This window comes from Macadamia integrifolia, unplaced genomic scaffold, assembly GCF_013358625.1.
Source record: "Macadamia integrifolia cultivar HAES 741 unplaced genomic scaffold, SCU_Mint_v3 scaffold_56A, whole genome shotgun sequence".
NCBI classification, from domain to species: Eukaryota; Viridiplantae; Streptophyta; class Magnoliopsida; order Proteales; family Proteaceae; genus Macadamia; species Macadamia integrifolia.
The window spans coordinates 380,201-404,511 of NW_024870669.1; the positions used below are offsets into that span (position 1 = coordinate 380,201).

A 24,311-nucleotide genomic window follows, 5' to 3' on the forward strand; every position below is an offset into this window, starting at 1 on the left:
ATCACCAATTGCAAAAGATTTACGCAGAATGTGTTTATCATGGAAAGCTTTAGTCTTTTCCTTGTAAATCCTAGAACTTTCATAGGCTTCATTCCTAAGTTCCTCCAACTCAGATAGTTGGAGCCTACGATGAATTCCCGCACCAGACAAATCAAAGTTGAGCTTCTTGATGACCCAAAAGGCCTTATGCTCCAACTCAACTGGTAAGTGACAAGCTTTCTCATACACCAAACGGTAGGGAGACTGACCAAGATCGGTCTTGAATGCAGTCCGATGGGCCCACAAGGCATCAATGAGCCTAAGGTACCAATCCTTATGGTTGGGATTAATAGTTTTCTCCAAGATTTGTTTGATCTGCCTATTAGACATCTCCACTTGGCCACTAGTTTGGGGGTGATAAGGGGTAGATAACTTATAGGTGATCCCATACTTTTTCATTAGGGCCTCAAAAGGCCGATTACAAAAATGAGTACCCCTATCACTAATTATTGCACGTGGTGCACCAAAGCAGGAAAAAATGTTCTCTTTGAGAAACTGGACCACCACTTTGTGGTCATTAGATTTACATGGTATGGCCTCTATCCATTTAGAAACATAATCAATAGCCAAAAGTATGTACAGATTCCCAAAGGAATTAGGGAATGGTCCCATAAAATCGATGCCCCAAACATCAAAGATCTCAACTACCAAAATAGGGTTGAGGGGCATCATATTCCTCTTATTGATACGGCTAAAAGACTGGCAGACGTGACAAGCCTTGTAAAAATCAAAAGCATCTCTAAAAAGAGTGGGCCAATAAAATCCGCATTGGAGAACCTTTGCAGCAGTTTTCTTAGGTCCAAAGTGTTCACCACATGCATGATCATGACAAAAAGAGATAATAGAATGTTGCTCATGATCAGGAACACATCGTCGGATAATATGATCCGGACATATCTTAAACAAATAAGGATCATCCCAGAAAAAGTGCTTAACTTGGGAATGAAATCTATACTTATCTTGGGTGGACTGGTGATCCGGAGTCACTCTTGAAACTAAGAAGTTGACAATGTCAGCAAACCATGGTTCACTGGACACTACAAATAACTGTTCATCTGGAAAGTTCTCGTTGACTAGAGAATCGACAGTCAATGAATTGGGAAGCCGGGATAAATGGTCTGTAATTAGGTTTTCAACTCCTTATTTATCCCTAATTTCTAAATCAAACTCTTGCAAAAGTACAACCCACCTAATGAGACGGGCTTTGGCATCCTTCTTCTGAACTAAGTATCTGAGAGCAGAATGATCAGTATACACCACCACATGTGAACCAACTAAGTAAGACCGAAACTTTTCTAATGCAAACACAACCGCTAAAAATTCTTTTTCAGTGGTTGTATAATTGAGTTGTGCATCATTTAAGGTCCTACTAGCATAATAAATGACAGTGGGCAACTTATTAATCCTTTGACCCAAAACCGCTCCTATGGCAAAATATGAAGCATCACACATCAATTCAAAAGGTTTAGTCCAAACAGGTGGTTGAACAATTGGTCAACTCCTTCTTAAGTTGTTTGAAGGATTCTAGGCACTCTTTAGAAAAATTAAAAGTTTGATCTTTGGCAGGTAATGAAGTGAGAGGTCGGGCTAACTGACTAAAGTTCTTAATAAACCTTCTATAGAAGCCCGCATGCCCTAGAAAAGATTGGACGTCCGTAATAGATTGAGGAGGTGGTAAATTATCAATTAAATCCACTTTGGCTCTATCTACCTTAATTCCCTCCTTGGATATTACATGGTCTAAAAGGCTAAAACAATACCAGATTTAACCATGAAATGGCTTTTCTCCCAATTCAAAATCAAATTCTTAGATATGCACCTTTTAAAAACTAGAGAAAGATGATAAAGACATTCAGAATAGGAATTCCCATGAATTGAAAAAAAATCCATAAATACTTCTAAGAATTTTTTGACCATGTCAGAAAATATGCTCATCATGCATCGTTGGAACATAGCAGGGGCATTACAAAGCCCAAAAGGCATACGCCTGTAAGCAAATATTCCATATGGGCATGTAAAAGTGGTCTTATGTTAGTCCTCTAAAGCAATTGGGATCTGGTTATAGCCGGAATATCCATCAAGAAAACAATAGTATTCATGTCCAGCTAACCTCTCTAACATTTGGTCAATGAATGGCAATGGGAAGTGGTCCTTCCAGGTTGCCACATTAAGTTTCCTGTAGTCTATGCACACTCTCCACCCAGATTGGACACGGGTTGGAATTAGTTCATTATTGGCATTGGGAACTATAGTCACACCAGACTTCTTAGGCACTACGTGAACTGGGCTTACCCATTGGCTGTCAGAAATAGGATAAATTATTCCATGATCTAAGCACTTTAGGATCTCTTTCTTAATAGCTTTCATCATCACTGGGTTAGCTCTTCTTTGGGGTTTTGTGGATGGTTTGGAATCCTCCATAAGATGTATATGATGTTGCACAATAGAAGGGCTTATACTTTTGATATCAGCCATGGTCCAACCTAGGGCTTCCTTATTATCTTTTAACACTTTAAGTAACTCCTCTTCCTGGCTAGAAGTCAAATTTGAAGAAATTATTACATGAAGAGTCTAGTCAGGCCCTAGGAAAGCATACCTCAAATTAGATGGCAACTCCTTAAGATCTAGCTTAGGGGGCTCAACTATGAAAGGTTTGAGAACGGAATTGGAAAGGGGTCCTAAGTGCTCCACAGGTGTGTGAAGACTCAAGACTTCAGAAAAGAAATTTTCACTATCATCATCCAACTCATCCATACACTCTTGGAATTCTGAATCAAAATTAATATCAAAGTTGGTAATTAAATCATCAGAAAAATCCAGAAAATCCTCAATCATATTAATCTCTTCTTCCATATGTGGTTGCTTGCCTATCCTAAACATGTTAAACTCAACAGTTTGGTTACCAAAAGATAATCTTAGGAAACCATTCCGACAGTTGATTAATGCATTAGTGGTAGCCAAGAATGGTCTTCCCAGAATTATTGGGATCTCATCCTTCGTTGAGAAGGGCTTGGTATCTAACACAATGAAATCAACAGGGAAAATAAATTCCCCCACCTTTAGTAAGACATCCTCAACCATCCCTTTAGGAATTTTAATAGACCTATCTGCCAACTGAAGAGTAGTTCCAGTGGCTTTCAATTCTCCCAATCCAAGTTGCTTGTACACATAGTAAGGTAAAAGATTCACACTTGCGCCAAGGTCAAGTAAGGCATGCTCAATGTAGGTGTTGCCTATAACACATGATATGATAGGGCTCCCTGGATCCTTATACTTGGCTGCTATAGGCTGAGTAATTATGGAACTAATGTTACTGCCAAGAACGCCTTTTTGGGCACACTAGTGATACGTTTGTGAGCATACAAATCTTTTAGTACCTTTGTATAGGTGGGGATCTGGGATATGGCATCCAAAAGGGGGATGTTCACTTCTACCTTTTTGAAGACTTCTAAAATTTTGTCCATGGAAGCAGTCTTCCTTTTGTTTACTAAGCGATTAGGAAATGAGACAGGATGAACATAAGGACTGTTAGGGATTTGCCCCTGTTTAGAAGAATCATTTTTGGTTTCCTCAACCAAATCATCTTTAGTTTCAGAAAAATCTTTAGGTTCATCAAACGAACTTGAAACAAGAGGCACACTTGTGTCCTCAACTGAAGGAGAGTTAACATGAGTTATAGATGAGGAAGATTTAGGAACGCTCTGTTGGTACTCTCTACCACTCCTAAGGGCATAAACAATATTACATTGGTTAGAGGGCCTTTGTTGGGTCTGACCTTGTGCTATATTCAGTGGTGCATTAGTTGATGTTTGTGAACTAACAGGCTGATGATGCCTAGGGTTAGGCTCTGGTTGACTGGGTAAAGTTCCTTTCTCCCTCTCACGCATAATTGAGACAACTTGAGTGAGTTCTCTCGTAAGATTTGGATGGCTTGTCATGAGGAGGGCCATAATTTTTTCCAAGTCACTTATTCTACTTGCCTCTCCAGTGTTGGTAAACCCAGGGGGTTGCTGATAAGATGATAGGAGAGGGGCCCTAGGAAAACTAGCCTGAGGTCCTACATTTGACCTAGGAAAAGTATTTTGAGAAAAAGATTGTTGTGCAAAGGGAGGCCTTTGGGGTCCATGTTGACCTTGATTATAGAAATTGGAAGGTCCTGCTTGGTTGCCCTGATTCCAAGAGAAATTTGGGTGATTTCTCCATCCTGGATTGTAGGTATTACTATATGGATTATTCTGGTATAAGACATTAACATTATCATTAGAAGTGCCCCCAGAGGTGTTGGGGCATTCTTCTAGGAGATGTCCAGGGGACTATAACCAAGCACAAATCTTAACCAAATTGATTGATGATGGCTCTCTATGAACAATAGCCTCAATTCTCTTGATTAGGCTATCCAAATGGGCTTCCTTGGTTACTATCCCATCCACAAAATATCCTTTTCCTCCTATGGTTCTTTCACTCTCTTGGGTTGATTCCCACTCACGGGTTTTGTCAGCTAAGTCAAGTAAGAATTCCCATGCCTTTCCTTCATCTGTAAAGGATGTGAATCCCTTAGGGCACATTGACTCTATCATTTGTTTAGTTGGGTAATCAATACCCTCATAAATTATTTGACATAAATGCTATAAGTCTAGGCCATGGTGAGGGCATTCTTGGAGTAGATCCTTGAATCTCTCCATAAGTTTGGAAAATGACTCACTAGACTTTTGCCTAAACTGAAGGATATCACTTCTAAGCTTATTGGTCTTGTGAGTTGGGAAAAATTTCTTAAGGAAGACAACTGTGAACTGTTCCCATGAGGTTATGGAATTTGTGGGTAACCCATACAACCACTTCTTAGCTTGGTCTTTCAATGCAAAAGTGATAAACCTAAGCTTAACAGCATCATCAGAAAGCTGTTGGATCTTAATTAGAACACATACCTCTTCAAATTCCCTTAGAAATAGGTATGCATCCTCAGAGTTCAACCCATGGAACTGGGGCAACATAGTGATGTATTGAGATTTGAGTTCAAAATTATTGCCCTGGGCTTGTGGTAGAACTATGTAGGAAGGTTGGGCTATTCTAGCAGGGTAGAACCTATCTTTTAGAGATTTAGGTGAAGTGTTTTGCTGTTGGTCTCCCATATTAAAGGGTTTTAAAGAGAGCAAACGTATAGGGTCACTACTTGTTGGATCTCTTCTTTCTAACCGATTCTTAGTATTACGTACCCACTTAACACTCATGCAACAGAAAACTACCCACAACTAGAGTAAGATAAGCACAAAAGAATGGATAGCAAAACTTTTTTTTTATGATTTTTTTTTATTTTTTTGATTTTTTTGGTTTTTGGGGAGCTTACCGGCAGGGATCCGGGTTGCTCAGGTCAATTCCTGAGGTACTGCTACAGGGTGAAACCTGTCTTTATCATACTATGAGTCATGGCAACCTCCACCGATACAACTATTATTGCAAGTTGTTCTTCTCAGGAATTCAATAAAAGAAAATGAAAAACAAAACAAAGCAAACAAAGCACTCCGATTTACCAAAAGAAAACGAAAAATAACATGGAACTGTCTCCCCAGCAATGGTGCCAAAAACTTGTTTGAGATTTTAAATATAACTGCAAGCGTACAGATCAGTATAGCTATGGGTCGAACTTAGAAAGAGCAGCCACTTTATTTTTTTTTTCTTTTAATAATATGAAAGTGAACCTATTAATGGTTTTTATCTAATTCTAACTACCGTCCTAAACATATGTATCTAAAATAACGTCCTAACCATTCGTCATATAAGAATATAAAGTTGCAAGCCATGCAATTAAAATAAAATAAATAAATAAGTGAAAATAAACAACCCACGCAATTAAAAAAAAAATAGAGAAAAAAAATGTTGAAATAAAAATAAAGTAAAAGAAATGGGAGAAAGCTAGAGAGAGACTCACAAGTAGGTTTCTCTACTTAGCTCGAGAGATGCATCATAATATGATCTTCCCTACTTGACCAGAGAGTCACTCTTACAAGGGTTACTCTACTTGGCTTTAGAAAAAGGGTGACAATTAAAAAAAAAGCAATAAATTGATGGTTCTATGGTTAGGAGGGGCAAAGCCAACACATACACTAGCCATGAACCTTGGGGGAAAGGGATAGCAATAATGTAACGACTGAAATTAAAATCCTAAATTAAGAAAGAAAGGGTAGTCAGAAGAGGGAATGAGAGGGGGGAGAGAAGACTATTGAAGAAGCCTACTTACTTGAACTTCAACCCTTGAACTTGAAAGCTTGGGTGATTTGAGATACTACCAGTATTAAAACCAGATCTGGAATAAACCAATTCTGAAATTTTTAGTACTAGAGAAAACAAATCTTGAAACAAAAAAAGCTGAACTTGAAAAAAAAGATGCTCCACGGCTTGTGATCTTGTCACCTAGATCTAAGCTTAGAACTATAACTTTAAAAATTACAACTCAATTGCATAAATCATAAACATAAAAGGCCAAATAAGAATAAAATAGTGATTGTATTAATTGACATAAAAAACTATTACAAAAGTGATTAAAGCAAAAATAGAGAAGAACTAAAACTAAAGAGTGAGAGAGGGAGAGAGAGAAGAAAACTAAGCATAAACTAGAAAATAAACTAAGGGGAATAATAATTAGGAGGGTGGGAGGAAGGGGCTTTTGTCTTGCCTCCTTCCTTCTACAAGTCTTCTTTAAGAAAAGAAAGAAAATAAAATAAAATAAAATCTTGGTAAAAATCCTCATTCTCTGAGATATTGTGTGAGGAAAGAGAGAATCCGTTTTCAAAATTAACAAATTCTATTCCTTCCTTGCAATATTAACCAATATCTTGCAATCTTGATTAAATCAGAAAGGAATCTCTGCATAGCATCTTCAAGATGTTGTGAGGTGGCAAGGAGAGAATAATCTTCAGGATTTTGTAGGAGAGAAGATGTGGTACCAATGAGTGGGTCCCACCTTTGGACTGGTTCTTGATTCACTTTAAGCACTTTCTCTTGTAAACTTGGAAACTAAAAAAAACAAGAAAAATAAAAGTAGTACTATCCAAAGTGGGGCAAAATGTACACTTATATCCCTAAGATTTCACACATTATTGTGCTCATCACTGGTCACAACAGATTTGAGCTTATCTCTTACCACTCCTACTCTGATGATGGAAGCTTGTCCCCTCGTACCTGCCATTCGACGAATTTTGCCGATCTCCCTGCCATCTCAGATTCTGACATCTCCCTCTCCTGTCGCCCTCTCTGCTCCCTTTCCGTCTCCTTCTGACGCTGCTATCAGTCCTTACCCTCACCGAACACTTCCCCCCCTTCTGGCCCTCTCCCCTTGAGGTCTGGTTCTTCCTTAGACCAGACCCAGAACCGTTATTTGGATCTTGATCCTCTTAATCTGTCAACCCATATCCAGATGCCCATTGACCCATCCTTCTCCACCGTGACCCTCCTGTTGACCCGGATTCCCTCTTCCTTGCCTTGACACGTCATCTCCCTCACTCGACTGCCCTTCCCCATGCTACGATTCCTCTCTCGTCCATGTGCCGCTGCCCCTACCTTGGCATTCTTCGTCATCCCCTGAGTTCCTTTGTTGGTTCCACACCTCGGAAGGCATTAACTCTAAACCTGCTTTTCCTGCTGTTGCTGCTTGCACCACCGCCACTTCTCCGACCTTCCCTCTGATTGTTGATGACCTTCTTTCCTCCTCTGGTGATGTCCTTCGCCTCAACCCATCTCAGGCTCTTTGCCTGAGCATTCTGCCCCCGCGCCTTAGAAGGCATGAGCTCCATCTCTTCTGTGCTTACCGTCTTGTTGATTCTAGTGAGGGCCCTCTGCCTCAACCCATATCAGGCCTTCTGCCTCAGCATTCTGCTACCCACGCCTTCGAAGGCATTAGCTCCAACTCTTCCGCTGCTGTCTGATATGTTGATCCTTCTCCTGACCTTCTGTTAGGCCATGTTAACATGACCGATGCTGCCCACACTGTATTCTTCTCCTGGCCTCCCTCCAGGCCTTATCAGGACGCCCTTTGCCTTCATTGGCCTTGTTGAAGTCTGCTTAAGCATGGTTACAAGCTCCTCCAAGGCTCTTCCTTTAGCTGAAGATTGTTCCACTTGCCTTCTACTAGGGAATAGTTTTGCCCTCATGCCTACTTCTCAGTCAAGGAAACCTGCTGCCAAACTCCTGCACTCGAAGATCAGATTATCCCCGGCTTCTCCTGAGATCCTATCGGCTGTTCCCTTCAGGTTCGAGCAGGCCTCTCCTGCCCCTGTCCCACCCGTAGAAATGCTATGAAATCTGCTGATAACCATAATGGCTCCCCTTTCCCTGCAACTGAACCTTTTGGTCCCCTCCTAGCTGATGCCACTAACCCTGATGCTGTCACTAATTTTGATGCTACCATGCCAAGTCAGAGGATCCCAAAATCCACCAAATCGTTCCAGATTGCTGCCCCCTCCTCCCTGTCCCCCCTTTTGGAATATCATAGAAGGCAGAAAAAGGCCTCCTCCCACGAGCCCCGCTGTCTCCGCTCGGAGTATTTAGTGTCAAATCTCCCCTCTTCAAAATAACCCCGTGGACTATATGGAATGTGCGTGGTCTTAATTGTCTCGCCAAGCATGCTTTTGTTCGATCCTCTTTCCGCTCTTCCCATGCGTCCCTCCCTCTGCTGTCTTTTTGAAACCCGAGTTCTTGTGTTGATTGCACCCCTCATAGCCTCCTCCATAGCCCTTTCTTGGTTCTTCCTCTCTAGTTATGCTCATTGCCCCAACGGGCATATGTGGATTATTTGGAATCCCCTTAACATTTGTCATTTCGTCTTCTTCTCAATTTATCCACCTCTTTGTCTCCTCTCCTTCTAATCCCTCTCCGTTCTTCTTCACTGCCATCTATGCCCATAATTGTGCTCGAGACAAGCTTTCCCTTTGGTCCGCCCTTCGAGCGATGACCCCCTCCACTACCCGCTCCCTTGGGGTTTGGAAGGTGACTTTAACGTTGTGAGAGCTAGTCATGAGAAGGTTGGGGGATCCCCCATAGACTCTCTTTAGTCGACTCTTCAATGACTGCATTATTGACATTGCCATGAATTATCTTGGATAGTCTGGTGCTAAATACACTTGGCAAAATCGGAGGAGCGGTTTTGCTCGAGTTGCTTGCAAGCTTGACTGGGTGCTTATCAATAAAGCTTGGCTTCACTCCTTTCCCTTCTCCCATTCTTGTTTAAACCTCCCTAGTATCTTTGATCGGTCCCCCATTTTTCTCCTTGTTCACCCCTTCTCCTCATTTGGTCTTAAGCCCTTCAAATTCTTGACATGGAACCTTCACGATGACTTCCTTCCTATTGTCCAGGATCCTTAGGCAATCCCTGTCTATGCTTTCTCCACGCCCCTTGTAGCTTTCGCGAGAAAGCTCAAGAATGTCAAATATGCTTTTAAAATCTGGAACTCCAACTCCTTTGGAAACATCACTTCCAGAGTCTCCGCCTGTAGAGATAAGATTGATGCTATCCAATCTCGCCTTCAGTTGGATCTCCTCAGTGTCTCCCTTGCTGAAGCAGAAAAAGCTACTTCTGAAGAGCTTTTCGCTCTCCTGGCTTAAGAAGAAAGCTTGCTTAGACAAATCCCGCATCAAATGGCTTAAGCTGGGTGACTCCAACTCTTCTTTCTTTCGTAGGTCCCTCAAAGCCAGGACGGATGCCAACTCCATCTCTAAGCTCATTTCTAAAGATGGATCCCCCTCCACCCTGAAGATATTAAAGATGAGGCAGCCTCATTCTTTTCTGAACTTCTGCACCCCCTTCCTTAGCCTCCGCCCCTCCCATCCCCCCAAACTCCTCAACAAATTTGTCCTCCTCGATCTGCTCCCCTCCCTTTAGGCCATTCCTTCTGATGATAAAATCCTAGTCGTTGTCCTCTCCCACAGATCTAACAAAGATCCTGGGGGCCGGATGGCTTCAACATGGGATTCTTCTCTGCCTACTGGAACATCATCCGTTCTGACCTCGTCCTTGCCATCAGAAGCTTCTTTCTCAACCCCTGCCAGATTAAGAAGATCAATCACACCTTCCTTTGTCTCATCCCCAAGAAAGAGGGGGCTGGCTCCTTCTTTGACTTCAAGCCCATCTCCCTTTACAATCTCTTGTCCAAATTTATTGGTAAGATTTTGGCGAACCGCATCCAGAGAGTTATTGACTCCCTTGTTAGTCTCAATCGATCTGCCTTCATTTGGGGGAGGAGCATTGCTGATAATATCAATTTTTTTTTGGATGGATAAATAATTCATTACCAAGACAGAAGAATATATAAGGGAAAAGGGGGGGAGGGAGGCTTAAACCAACAAGGAAAGCCAACCCAAGGGGAGCACAAAAACACAAAAGAAATCAAAAGAAGACCAACGGGAAAACCCACAAAGCACCAAAGAATAAGAACCGGGGGGGACCCAGCACCCTTAGGAAGGGTGGAAGATATTAGCCTGCAGATTTCAAGAGGATATGATGAGGGAGTTCTTTAGGGAGCTAGGGATAGGACATCCACGAGATTGAGAGGATTTGATCGAAAACCCCATTCCTCTGCTGCTTTGCTCAAATTGGCATCCATAAAGCTTTTGACTCTATCCGTTGGGACTACATATCCATAGTCTTGCTTCAGATGTCCTTTCCGTTTATTTGTTGGGTCCTCTCTTGCAACTCCTACCCCTCCATCTCTGTCCTCATCAGTGGTAGCCCAGTCGGTTACCTCCCCTCCTTTGTTGGTATCAGACAAGGTTGTCCTCTCTCCCCTTCCTTTTCTCCATTGCTCTCGAGGTTCTTTCATGTTCTATCCAATCTTCCATTGATCTTCATCTCATCTCCCCCATCCGCAAATGCAAACCCCTCCTCCTTACTTATCTTGCCTTTGTCGATGACTTCATAATCTTCTCTAAGGGGGATCCCGCCTCCATCACCTCCATCATGTCCTCCCTACATCTCTTTCAGTCCCTCTATGGCCTTTGTATCAATTTGCAATCCTCCTTCTCTAGATCACTGGGTTCTCCCTTGGCTCCTTCCCCGTAAAGTATCTTGGTCTCCTTTCATGACCTTTAGGCTCTCCGCCACTATTGCTCCCCTATCCTTGACCAGCTGAGGAAAAGGCTTCAACTTTGGAAGGCCAAACTCCTCTCCTATGCTTGTCGCCTCGTGCTCATACGCTATGTTCTGCAATCTATGTATCTTTATTGGACTGGTATCTTTGTGCTCCCGGCCTTTGTCATCAAATCCATTAAGAGTCTCCTTTGCTCCTTCCTCTGGAAAGGAGCTGAATCCTCCAAGTTCCTTCACCCTATGAGCTGGGACCAAGTCTGTGTTCCCAAACCCGAAGGTGGGCTTTGCCTTAGGAGACTTAAAGATGTCAACTATGCTGGCATTCTCAAGCTCATTTGGAAGATTGCCTCCAAGAGCAACAATATCTGGGTCTTTTGGGTGTACTCCACTCTCCTAAAAAACAACTGAATCTGATTCGTCTCTCCCTCCTCTGATGCCTCTTGGATTGGCATAAAATTCTCTCCTCTAGGCCTATCGCCATGGGTGCTATCTCTTGCTCCGTCAGAAATGGGACCATGACCTCCCTCTGGCTTGATCCTTGGCTCCCTTCTGGTATCCTCCTTCCTCTAGTCATCCCTAGGATTGTTTACTCATCTGGTCTGAGCCGCTCTGCCAAAGTGTCCTCCATCCTAACTCATGGCATTTGGACTCCCCCTCCTTCCTCTCCCCCTCTTGTTGATCTCTGGTCCCCTCTTCCACCCATCCCCTAGGCCACAGAGGTAGAGATGATCTTGTCCTCTGGATCCCATCCTTATTGGGGCGGTTCTCGTTGACATCTTCCTGGAATCTCATTCGGCTCAAAGCACCTTGTACTCTTTGGAGAAACATTTGTCTGGTTTAAAGGCCACATCCCCTGCCATGGTTTCACTATGTGGCGTGCTCTCTTCTACTGCCTCCCCACGCAATCCTCCCTCCTTCACCGTCACATCCAGGTCCCTCGTGCCTGCAGTCTCTATTGGAATGGCATTGAAGATGTTGATAATCTTTTCTTCTCCTGCCCCTTCTCCTCCACCATTTGGAAATGAGTCCTTAGGCTCTGCTGGCCTTCCCGCAAACCTATCATTCCTTTTAGTAGAGAGTGGACCTAGGTGGACATGACCTTTTGGGGGCCCTCTATTTATGAGACAATCGGGAAGCTTGCCTTTTGTGCTGGAGTGTAATTTGCGTAAATGGACTTCCAACTCCTGTTCTTTTGATAAGATTTAGAAAACCATCTACTTTGATGTGAGCTCCAAACTTGGTTGCCTTAGCCATCTGCATCATGCTATTGTTGACACCACAAGGAACATGCTCACTATTGTGTCCTGGGGTCTCCTTGTCTCGGTTATCTCCCTCCCCATTGATGTTCCCCCCTTGTGTGGTACTAGGCCCTTGTGTTTTGTAGCTTGTGATCCTCCCTCCCTCCTTGTATATTCTTTCCTCCTTGATAATGAATATATTTATTCATCAAAAAAAAAAAAAAAAAAAAAAAAATACTGCAGACAAAGCAAGGGAACCCTCAATCCCCGAACAACAGAAACAACAATAAAATCTTAGCAGATAACCTAATAAACAAATCAAACAAATCAGTGACGAGAACATGACAATACCAAGGATTAACAAACACCAGTAGCAGTAAATCGATGGTTCAGGAATAAAATTTCAGTACAAAATTAGCAGCAGTTGGTATATTCTTCATACACTTCATCATTTTTATTGAAACCCCATTTGAAACCCTAGTTCCTCTTTTAAGAACTAGAGTTTCACCAGTAGCATGAGACCTTGGAATGACTCTCAAACCAGCCATTGATTATGGCTTGATACCATGTAAATAGAAGAGAAGCAAATGAGAGACCTGCGATTGTGGAGCAAAGGGAGTCCCAATCGATTAGATTGGGGCTGCCCTCCATTCATTAAATAGAACAACTATTACAAGTCCCACTAGGAATAAGAAAGAACAAAATAGGAAACTAATACTAATTGGTAACTTCTAACTGTATTCAGTCCTAATAGGACAAGGAAAACCCAAGGGAGGAGTCTACAACTTGCTCTAGACTCCTCCTTTTTCTCAATAGACTTCTAACAAGTAAGATCAGAACCGTGCAAGGGAGTACCCTTTTGTCTGAAAAGAGAGGAGATTTATCAACAAATCTGTTGGAGAAAAATGTAAGACTAGCGGAATGAGCTTTGACTTCTTCATTATAATCATGAGCATCAGCATCTTCATCGAAATGATAGGGATATAAATTAGGATCAATAGTCTTCTCTGTCGGTTTCTTTTCTGCTGCATACACATGGGGCATTTGTTGGCGTAGTGACCCTTCTTGCCACAATTTTGGCATTTGATATTCTTCACCCAATCACTATCTTTGTTGAATCCTGGCCTCTTTTCTTCCACCCTACAAGATTTGGGTTTCTTTTCCTCCACACGTGGTGGAGGTCTATAAACTGAAGCAGTTGAAGTAGACAGATGAAGGGCTGAAGCTGAGGTGTTGGACTTAGCAAAGGAGGAAGCATTGGGTGTGGAACTGTCCGGCTGAGACATAACATGACGAAATTTTGCTGAGTCCTCATTGGTGAGGGAGGAAACACTTGGAGTAGATCCCTACTTAAGGCAAGGTAGGACCAAAAGGATCAGTACAAGTAAACATTAAGTGTGCACGTGCTCTGCCTGTTCTACCATCTGTTGAGTGGCCGACAATGACATTCCCAGAGTCTCTCTGGTATGTCTTGATTTACCACAATTCGCACACTTGAGCCTATGCTTGTCATCTCCACAGCCTCCACCGACGCCTTTCCCCCATCCATGCCACACTTTGTGTGAGGAAGAGATAAGAGCATAATTTTCAAGTGGAGATGTGGTCTATATGGCAATCCGATGAGTCTCTTCACTTTGCAAGTAACCACAAAAGAGATGGGAGAGGAACTTTACCCAAGATTTGAACACGAATTGGTTCATATTCAGGACTTAAGCCTTTAAGGAGGATCAAGATTAGTTCTTAAATGTTCGGTGAAATTTGGCTTCTTCCTCCGGGTTGGTCAACTGAAGGTCTCTTATCTCTCACTCTTTCCAAAGACCAATTACTTTGTTGTAGTACTTAGAAATGGGCACATCTTTTTTCTTTTTTTGGCAAGACGAAATGGACATCTCACCCCGTCTTACATAGAGAACTTTTTGAAGTAGGTGATAAACTTTGGCTGAGTCCCCTGCTTCGTCAACTGTGCCAGCAGCACCATCCCAAATGTCCTTGCTGTAATTTTCCTTGTGAACCTACGGCTTATTTCCGCCTTTATGGAAAAAATGGGCCATGTCACAACTGTGGAATTCACTTTCTCCCATCTTTGGTAGGTGAGTTCACTAGGACTGGGAGCCTTAATATGTCCATTTATATATACAACTTTCCCACGGCTACACAAGGATAATTTCATGGAATGTGCCCAATCAAGGTAGTTGGTGCTGTCCAATTTAACAAAGTCTATCCGAGTATTGGCGTTCTCAATACCAATAAAACTATGATTAACATTATTTGAACCACCTGTTTCGGAACCCACTGGTTCATTGACCTATGATATAGTTCAAAGAGAGACATAGGGAAAACACACCCTATTCATAGAAGAAAAGAGATCTTTCTTTTGAACAGGAAAATTGGGTTATTTAATTATTCACCCGCGCCAGACGATTCGGATTCCCAGGGACCCCTTTGGGAATTGGGTTCCTCCCAAGAACAACCAAATGACCTTTGGACAGTGAAAAAACTCACAATGGAAACCAACAGATTATTTTTACTCACAACCATCACAGGACATTCAGAAAACCAACTATCATCTCGCTTGCTATTCTCGCCAGCAAGCCAGTCCATAAAACTGAGTTGCAGAGACCAGGAAGAATAGTATCAGTAGAGGGCACAAACGATGGAGAAAGACCTCTTGGGCGATTCTCATGGTTCAAGTCACATCCTCAACAGACAACGAATGAAAGTAAAAAGAAAATTTCTAGGGCTGGCAGTAGGATGTTCTCAGCCTTGGGTTTCTTCGATTCAACCTCTACGTTTCTAATCTACACAATAGGACTGCTAATAATGCTCCTTGAGTCTTCATCCAGCAACTTACACCATGGGTTCTTCAAGATTTCACATGGAGAGCTCTTTGTTGGAACCCCTGGCGAGCACATTACAGTCCTGATTGTGATGACATTGTGATTACGGGGAGCGATACTGTTGAGATATCTCAACTAAAGGCATACTTGGAAACAGAGTTTGAGATCAAGGACCTGGGTAAGTTGAGATATTTGGTATTGAGGTTCTCATTCAGCTCAAGGTATCTTCCTCTCTCAACGGAAGTATACTCTTGATCTCCTATCGGATATGGGATGTTGGATTGCAAACCAACATACACTTCTCTTGAGCCTAATTCTCATCTTAAGATCAAGGCTGACAAATCAGTTGACAAGGGCAGCTGTCAGAGGTTGGTTGGAAGGCTAATATATTTGTCCCACACTCGACCAAACATAGCTTTTGCTATTCGTTTGGTAAGCCAATATATGCATTATCCTCACTTAACACATTTAGAGGCAGCATGTAGGATTTTTTTTTTTTGGATGAATAAATATATTCATTACCAAGAATGGAAGAATATACAGGGGGGGAAGCTTGGGGGGGTGGGGAGGCTAAGCCAATGCAAAGCCAAACAAAACCAAAACAAACGAAAATTACAACCAAGCTAGATCCACAACGAGATCAGCAACCTATAAGAACACCCAACTAGATCCAGCCCAAAGGAAGGGGAAACACAAAAAAGGGGGGCAGCAAGCAGGGGAGATGGAGTCAAGTATGGGGAATGGTGTCAATATGAAGGTTCCAGGAGGCTATGATATGCCTGTTCCTAGTGGATCTGGGGACAGGCCTATGGTGGAGGGATTGGATTTTGGAGGTAACGTTAAAGTAGATGGCTTTCCAAATCTTGTCCAAGGAGCGGAAGTTGAAAGACCATCTACGGATGTTTCGCTCCATCCAGATGTGGTTTATGGTAGCAGAGAAAGCTAGCTTCCCAATGGTGTCGCAGATGTAAGATCCCGAAAAAGTCATGTCAATCCAAATACATTCTCTGTCAAAGGGAAGGATAGGTCTGACAGAGGGCCAACATTTAGAGAGAAACCAATTTTCAGACGGAGCAGGAAAAGGGGCAGGAGAAGAAGAGATGAGGGATGTCCTCAGTATCATGAGGGCAGAGGCAGCAGGAGGGGAGAACAGGGATATGACGGTGGATGAGGAAGGCTTGGGTTGGGAGACAATTAGAGAGGCATCTCCAAATAGTCAGACTGTGACGAGGGATGTGACCTTTGAACCAGACAAGGTTACGCTAAGGAACCACAGGACCTGAGGACCTAACAAAGGTCCAAGCGGAGGCAGAAGATAATATCCCATTGGATGAGGGAAGCCAAATGCACTTGTCTTCTCTACCTCTATGACTAGGAGGGAGAGAGGACCAGAGGTCATGGATCGGGGCAAAGGGGCGGAGGGGGGGACCAACCTAGAGGGAACAGGATACAGGAAACAGGGGCAAACTTTGGAATGCCAGAGGAGTAATTGTTTCTAGGGGACACCATGGAGGAGAGGATACTAGCCGGGTGCCAGGGGTCCATCCATAAGGAGGTGGCCTGACTATTACCAATGGAAAAGGAGATGGCATTGAGGGCTAAGGGTCTGAGAGAGAATTTTCCTCCAGATAGAGGAACTGTCTGGAGGGACTGGGACAATCCAGAGGGTTTGGTGCTTGAGCAGGTAGGAGTGAATCCAGTCTACCCAGATACCCTTTTGGTTGGACACAATTTTCCAAATGAATTTAAGAATACCCACAGAATTGACATCTTTTATTCTCCTGATGCCAAGACCACATTCAGTTTTGGGAAGGCAGACCTTGTCCTAACTGAGAGGGTGAAAAAATCTAGAGGTATCCGAACCTTTCCAGAGAAGGGAGCAAAAGATTTCTTCTATGGTCTTAGTTGTGGTAGCAGGAAGGGAGAAAACACCAGACCAATATAGATACATGGATTGGAGCACCGAATGGATGAGGGTTAGGCGCCCAGCATAGGAGAGCAATTTGCCTTTCTAGAGCTGGAGCTTCTTTCTTCGGAGGTCATGCAAGGTGGAGTAATGATGGGAGGAGAGCCTAGAGGAGATGAGAGGGAGACCAAGGTACTTAACAGGCAGGGAACCCAAGGAGAATCTAGTGATGCCAAGAACGTGAGCCTGAGTGTCAGGGGGACCACTGAGAGAAAGAGGCTCAATTTGAGTAGATTTATGTGGAAGCCTGAGAGATTCTCGAAGGAATGGAGAGATTCTATGATGGTGGAGATGGAAAGGAGGTCGGCCTTGCAGAAGATCATAATATCATCAGCAAAAGCGAGATGGGTGAGAAGATGGGATTTGCATTGGGGGATAGGAGAAATAAGGTGGATGTCTGTGGCAGATTGGATGGATCTGGACATGACTTCCAGGGAAAGGGAGAAGAGAAAGGGAGAAAGAGGGTAACCTTGCCTGATTCCTCTCCTAGAGGGGAAATAACTGGCAGGGCTACCATTGACAAGAACAGAGAACATGGGAGAGAAAATACAGGAGTGGATCTAGTGGACAAAGGAGGGAGGAAAGGACATGGTGAGAAGGAATTTTGAGATGAAGTCCTAACTCAGGGTGTCAAAACACCTTATGAATGTCAATTTTGAGAAGAGCAGTGGAGGAATTTGCAGTCAAAGCCACGGACAATCTCATGACAGAGCATGATATTATCAGTAATGCTCCTACCAACAATGAAAGCGGATTGATTTGGGCTGATGAGGATGTCAATCAACAACACAACAAAACTTAGTCTTATCCCAACTAAATGGGGTCGGCTCAGTGACTTTTTGAATTCTATTGGATAGAATTTTGGCCACAAATTTATGGAGCAAATTACAGAGAGAAATTGGCCTGAAGTCATTCATGGAGACCGCCTCCTCCTTTTTGGGAATGAGACAGGGGAAGGTATGGTTGACATCATTGATCTGGTTGGGATTGAGGAAGAAGCTCTGGACAACAAGGATTAGGTCTTGAGGAACAATGTTCTAGCAGGAGGAGAAGAAGCTCATGCTGAAACCATCTGGGCCAGGGGCTTTATTAGCCTGGTGAGAGAGGATGGCCGACAGGATTTCCTCATTAGAAGGAACAGACTGAAGGCCAGGGAGAAGGTCATTCGGGACAAATTTATTGAGAAGAAGGTGAGGGATGGGAGGCTGGGACACAGAAGGGGGGAAGGAAGGTGCCCTGGAAGTGGGAAACAGCTTCAGCTTTGATGGCCTTTGGATTGAGAATCTCAAGACCAGAAGCGATGAGCGTAGATACTTGAAATCAGCTCCTAGAAAATGGTTTCTCGTCTCTCCCCACAACCATTTGCGTGTTGAGGCCTTTGCCAATGCAGATTGGGCTGGTTGTCCAGATGATAGGAGGTCTACCTCAGGATACTGTACCTTTGTTGGCTGCAACCTTGTTACTTGGCGCAACAAGAAACAAGCTATAGTTGCTCAGTCCAATGCAGAAGCTGAGTTTCCAGCTAAGGCTCATGAAATTTGTGAACTTCTTTAGCTTTAGGGTCTTCTTCAAAATCTCTATGTTCCAGTTGAGCTGCCCATGCGTCTGTATTGTGATATTAAGTTTGCAATCGGTATTGCTCATAATCCTGTTCTACATGATTGAACAAAGCATGTTGAGATCGATTGTCACTTCATCAAGGAGAAGCTGGAGTAAGGAGCCATTTATGTTCCATTTGTTCAATTTGATGCTCAGTTTGCTTATGTTCTTACTAAGGGCCTTAGTGGTAAAAGTTTTAATCCTATTGTAAGGAAGCTGGGGCATGTTTGATATCTATGCACCAACTTGAGGGGGAGTGTTGCGATATGGGTTCAAGGGTTATTTCTTTCTTTTCTGTCATAGAGTGTATTTCAGTCCTTGTACTCATTCTAGAACATTCTTTCCATTATAAATAAAAAGGCATTGTTGTCTATTTGATGATAAGCTCATTTCCAAAACCATCAAGGTGTAATGGTATATGATAAATACAAAATTTGAGTGCCACTTATGCTGCCATGTGGCAAATGTTTGGCCTTCTAGGTAAGCTTGCCTTGTCAAACTGTTGAGGAAGCTTAAACTCTTGTTAGTTATTATTAGGTAGTGATTGTAATATTCCTTATTTGCATTACAAGGACCTTAATATCTGGCAAGTGGCCGCTTAGTTTGTACTCCAGTTTTGGGGTCCATGTCATCCTTGATTCAATTGATAAGTTCTAGTTCCATAGAATTACACTCGGCTTAATGATCAATCATATCCTGGACTCCTGGTCAAGATTTGGATTGCAAGGAAGAGGTTCAGTATGTAATGGGCTATATGTTTGAGTTTGGCTTTGAAGTTTGACAGATGGTCTGTCCCCATACAATCCACTATCTTTTGACGTGTTGTGGTGTAGAAGTTTATGCTCGTCGCTTCTCCATTGTGTTGGGGTGTAGAAACGTATGTCCCCATTGTGTTGGTTTAATCTGACTCCTCTTTGGGTTCAATAGTGACTTTTATGTTGAGCTGCATGGTGCCAAAGGCAATGATAGGGGCTACCAAGATCCAAGCAAGTTGAAATTTATTTGAGAATTTGAACCAAATATAAATTGATTCTTGTCTAAGTAGAGAGTTATCTGCTGAGTGAGCGTGTAGGGGTCAGATATGGATGTCGAAAACCATTTACTTGTGTTCGATGTGTATGTCGAAGACCAGATATTGTTCTCAAATACCCCCACTCCCTTGGGCTCTGCAAGAGGTCAAGGGAGTAGATTCCGGCTCATAGGAATGGGTGTCGAAGACCTAACATGTGCTTGGTGTGGGTTATCGAAACCAGATATCGTGCTCGGCAGATATGTCGAAGACCATAGATATTGTGCTCATAATAGATGTCGAAGACCAGATATTGTGCTCATAACAGATGTCGAAGACCAGATATTTTGCTCATAATAGATGTCGAAGACCAGATATTGTTCTTAGATATCCCCACTCCCTTGGGCTCTGCGAGTGGTCAAGGGAGTAGATTCCGACTCATAGGAATTGGTGTCGAAGACCTTACACGTGCTTGGTGTGGGTGTAGAAACCAGATATTGTGCTCGACAGATATGTCGAAGACCATACGTAAATATATCAGATCTCCCCACTCCCTTGGAAATAGGTGTCGAAGACCAGATATTGTGGTCGGCGCTAATGTCAAAGATCATGCATTATGCTCAAATGCCCCCCACTCCCATGGGCTCTTGTTCATAGGAATGGGTGTCGAAGACCATACACCTGTTGGTTGTTCTCAAACGAGTTGACTAGGAAGTGTTGACTAGTGCTTGGTCAGACGTAGTGGGAGCACCCTAGCCTGATGTGGTCGGTATTAATGTCAAAGACCATATACAGTTCTCAGCCTGAGTCTTGAAGACCAGTCATCTTTTTGGTTGGTTTTAAATGAGCTGACCAGGGGTACTGGCCGGAGCATGGTTTGTAGAGCTCCGAGCATTGACAAAAGAACTTGTTTTATGGAGAGCCGAGCACCGACTGAAAAACTTGGTTTAGTAAGTTGAAGCACACTCCCTACAACCTGAGAAGAAACCCACTTCCACGAGGTAGATAATCAAACAATGGTGGTTCATTTATTTGAGAAAATGGTCATATGCCAATGATAACAAAATTCTAATATTATATTTAGCTACTAATGTGGGCAGCTCTAGCGTGGGCTATCTCAAATGTAGATTCAAGCATCCGAAGAGAAAGGAATGGGAGAAAAATTCATCCCTACACGGGCACATCCCTGTGAGATGGACCTTGAAGGCGTTCTTTTGAAATGAGTTATGACCCGTGATAAGCTATGGCGAGCTTCATGCTGCTTGGTTGTGCATCGAGCTGCATGGAAAGCTTTGAAGCATGCTACCATGGAGGACGAGCCAAGGTTGGTCAAAGTCCATGCTCGGCTACGGTGCGTTAGAGCTCAATAAAAAAGAACTCGGCTGCAGGTAGGATGAACAAAAATAATGACACTGGCATTTGGGTTGGCCTCGTGGGATAACCCTTTTCTGTGAATTTTCCTGCCCACTTGTCTAGTTGGTATCTCGACATTGGCCCATCTGGTATATCAAATGGTATTTGCACAGAGGACCTGGTTTTAGGCTGCAACGCACTCGGTTGCGATGTGGTCGGTTCTGCGACGATGTGCTCGGCTATGTAGTGTGGTTGGTTCTGCAGCGGGGTGCTTGGCTGTGTAGTGCGGTCGGTTGGAGAAAGGTTGCTCATTGGCAGAGAGGTCGACTGCGGAGTGTTGGTTTGAACGTGTTTTTGGCGTTGGTCAGTTGTGAGCCGATATGTCGCATCAATACATCTTGCTCAGATGTAGAGAAGTCTTGCTTGAATGTAGTTCGTAGGATGCTTGGTGGTCGATTTCAGTGCTTGGTTCTTGATTCTAAAGCGCTTCTTTTTTTGCTGCAAGAGAATCATATCACCTATTGTAATGACTAACCATATGCAGCCTGAACAACACAGCTTGGACGCAAGTTCTCCCCTGTGCTGCCTGGGTAATCACAGTTCTACACCTTTTGGAGTGCTTGGCTTCAAAGGCATGGTTGGCCTGTACGTCGCAAAGTAACTCTGCTTGGCTGAGTTGTGCGCTTGCACTACTAAGCTCGTATGTGGCGGCTTCAAAGAGAGCATTCGTTCTCGGTGTTATTATCAACGACCAGACTTCGTATTTGTGGAACGGTCGGTTTTGAAGTGCTCGGTTGGGAGGGCTAGAGTTCAGCTAGGAAGAGCACCGTTCTGTTGTAGATAGTTTGGTGCCGAGAGTTCGGTGATGAAATGCTTGGCTTTAACATGCTCAAAGCCGACTAATTTTGTAAACTGTCTTGTATACCACTTTTCAAACTTCCCTACAAAACCACCTTGTGAAAGCACTTTGTCAAACCACTTTGCAAACTTCCCTGTGAAACCACCTTATAAAACCATTTTGTCAGACCACTTTTGCAAACTTCCCTATAAAACCACCTTATAAAATCACTTTGCAAACTTCCCTATAAAACCACCATATAAAACCAGCTTGTCAACCTCCTTCATTAACAAACCACCGAAGCGGTGTTGAGTGAATGAGTAGCAGAAGGTGCTATTGTGACAGAGCGGGTTGGATTGATCAGCTTGTTGAGAAGGCCCAAAGCAGAAGATCTCCTTAATGCGATTGAGGAAGCAATTACAAACCTATTCAGCAGAGAAATGGCCATGGGGTTGACGGCAAGGCAACCAGAACAGACTTCCCCCATTGCATAAACAAACAAGATCTCTAGGAAATTCCAACTTGGGAGATGGGAGTTCAGTGATGGATCGGTTCTGAGATGAAGAAATAGGGAAGGAAATGGGAAGGTGGTTCTGCCCTATGGCCTGGTGTAGGTTTGCTTGTCCACCATGACTACACAAAAATAGGGAAAGAGAAAGGCTGGAGGAAGACCTGAGCAAAGATGTGGATTTTGGATTTTTGGAACAGGGACGGCTGTTGCTTGAAACCGCGAGCTCAAGATTTCCGATGAGGATTCTCTTTGGGCTCGTTTGATAACGTTTTAAGAAACGCGTTTCTGTGTCAAGAAACGACAGAAATGGAACAAAAAGCGTTTGACAAAACTGTTCCGTTTCACCTAATTACAGAAAAAAAAATAGCAATTTATATCTATTTCTGGTTCAAGAAACAGAAACGATGGAACAAGTTCTACTCGTTTCGTTGTTTCTGGAAACAGACTTGTGGACCTTTTTTTCCCCCAAACCTGACATTTTTCCCTCGACCTTCCAACACATCCTCAGGTTCTCTGCTACAGCGAAGAACACTTCACATAAGTGTACTCTGCAAATCTGCTCCTCTCACTCACTCGATTCCTCTCAAGGTAAATCTCGTGAAGACGTTGCAGAGAGCTCGTGAACATCGCATCCGTGAACCTCGCTTCTCTCCCACACTCTTCTCTCCCAAAATCCACCATGGGATTTTACCCTGAGACATTGAACAGAGACGCCGATGATCGAAGGCGAAGGAGGACACGAGGGAGGTTTTTTTCCCCAAACCAAATCTGCTTCTCTTCCATTCTCTTTTGATATTTATTTTGTTTTTGTTGGGTTTGTAAGGGCTACACCCAAGTCGGTTCTAGAGATGTTGATGGATGTTAAAGATCTAACCTTGGCCGCTGATGGATGTTAAAGATCTAACATTGGTTCATGTCAAATCCCATTTACTGGTAAAAGCGTCTTCACTAAATCTTTAGCTATCATCTCAATTTAAGTTTCTTCTAATCTTAAGCATCAGAACCAAATGGGTTCAAAATTTTCCGAGATCTTCAAATTTTATTCTTGATTTTCCACTTTTTTCTACTCTTTTCAGCGATATTCTTTGATGCAGGTCTGGTGGTGTTAATCCCTCACCAAAGACATTGCGAAGTCCAAGGTTTCTCTGAAAAAGTGTCTTCCAAACCATAGTTGTCACGGCAACAAGGCGAACCAAGGCGTGGGAGGCTGTCTAAGCGCTTAGGTGAGAAGGCGCCCGCCTTAAGGCGAATTAGGCGCAAAAAAAGACGTTACTATTTTTTTTAATATATCTATTATATCTAGTATAACTGTATAACAATGATATACTTCATTTTAAATTGCTTGTAAAAAATCAAGCTTTTAAGTTATATCAAAATACAAGAAGCACGACTTTAAGCAACATCAAGGGAAAAAAGTACACACTTTAAGCAACATCAAGAGACAAGAATCAACATTCAACATGTAATTCATATCAATGCAAATTGCAAATTGCAAATTGCAAAGTGATATATATTTTCTAACATGAGAAAACACAACAAAAAATGAACAAATTATTCATAAAAAAAAAGCTATAAATAAAACAAAAGGCATAACAACATATAATTCCTAATGAGATATTATAAAAAATATAATATTTAACTATTTAAGTATGTAGTTAAATATACTTACCTCTATGATGCCCAAAACGAGATCCACAAAGTCCATCATAGACTATGAGTCCATGAACCATGATATTTTAATGTTTAACCCCCTGTCAATCAATACGTATAAGTTAGTGACACTAAAGCACTAAGCAACAAGAGAAACCTTGTTCCTTAATATATGAGTCATGACTCATGATAGGTGA

General features: G+C 42.8%; 1 protein-coding gene and 1 non-coding gene across 4 annotated transcripts in view; both read left to right on the plus strand.

Moving 5' to 3' along the window:
• Positions 1 to 24,311, plus strand: part of LOC122071695 (E3 ubiquitin-protein ligase CHIP) — a 94,357-nt gene that overhangs the window by 62,954 nt on the left and 7,092 nt on the right. The gene's annotated exons all lie outside the window — the stretch shown is intronic.
• LOC122071698 lies at positions 4,675 to 4,781 on the plus strand. Its single transcript, XR_006138251.1, has one exon. It is a non-coding gene; the product is annotated as a small nucleolar RNA R71 (small nucleolar RNA).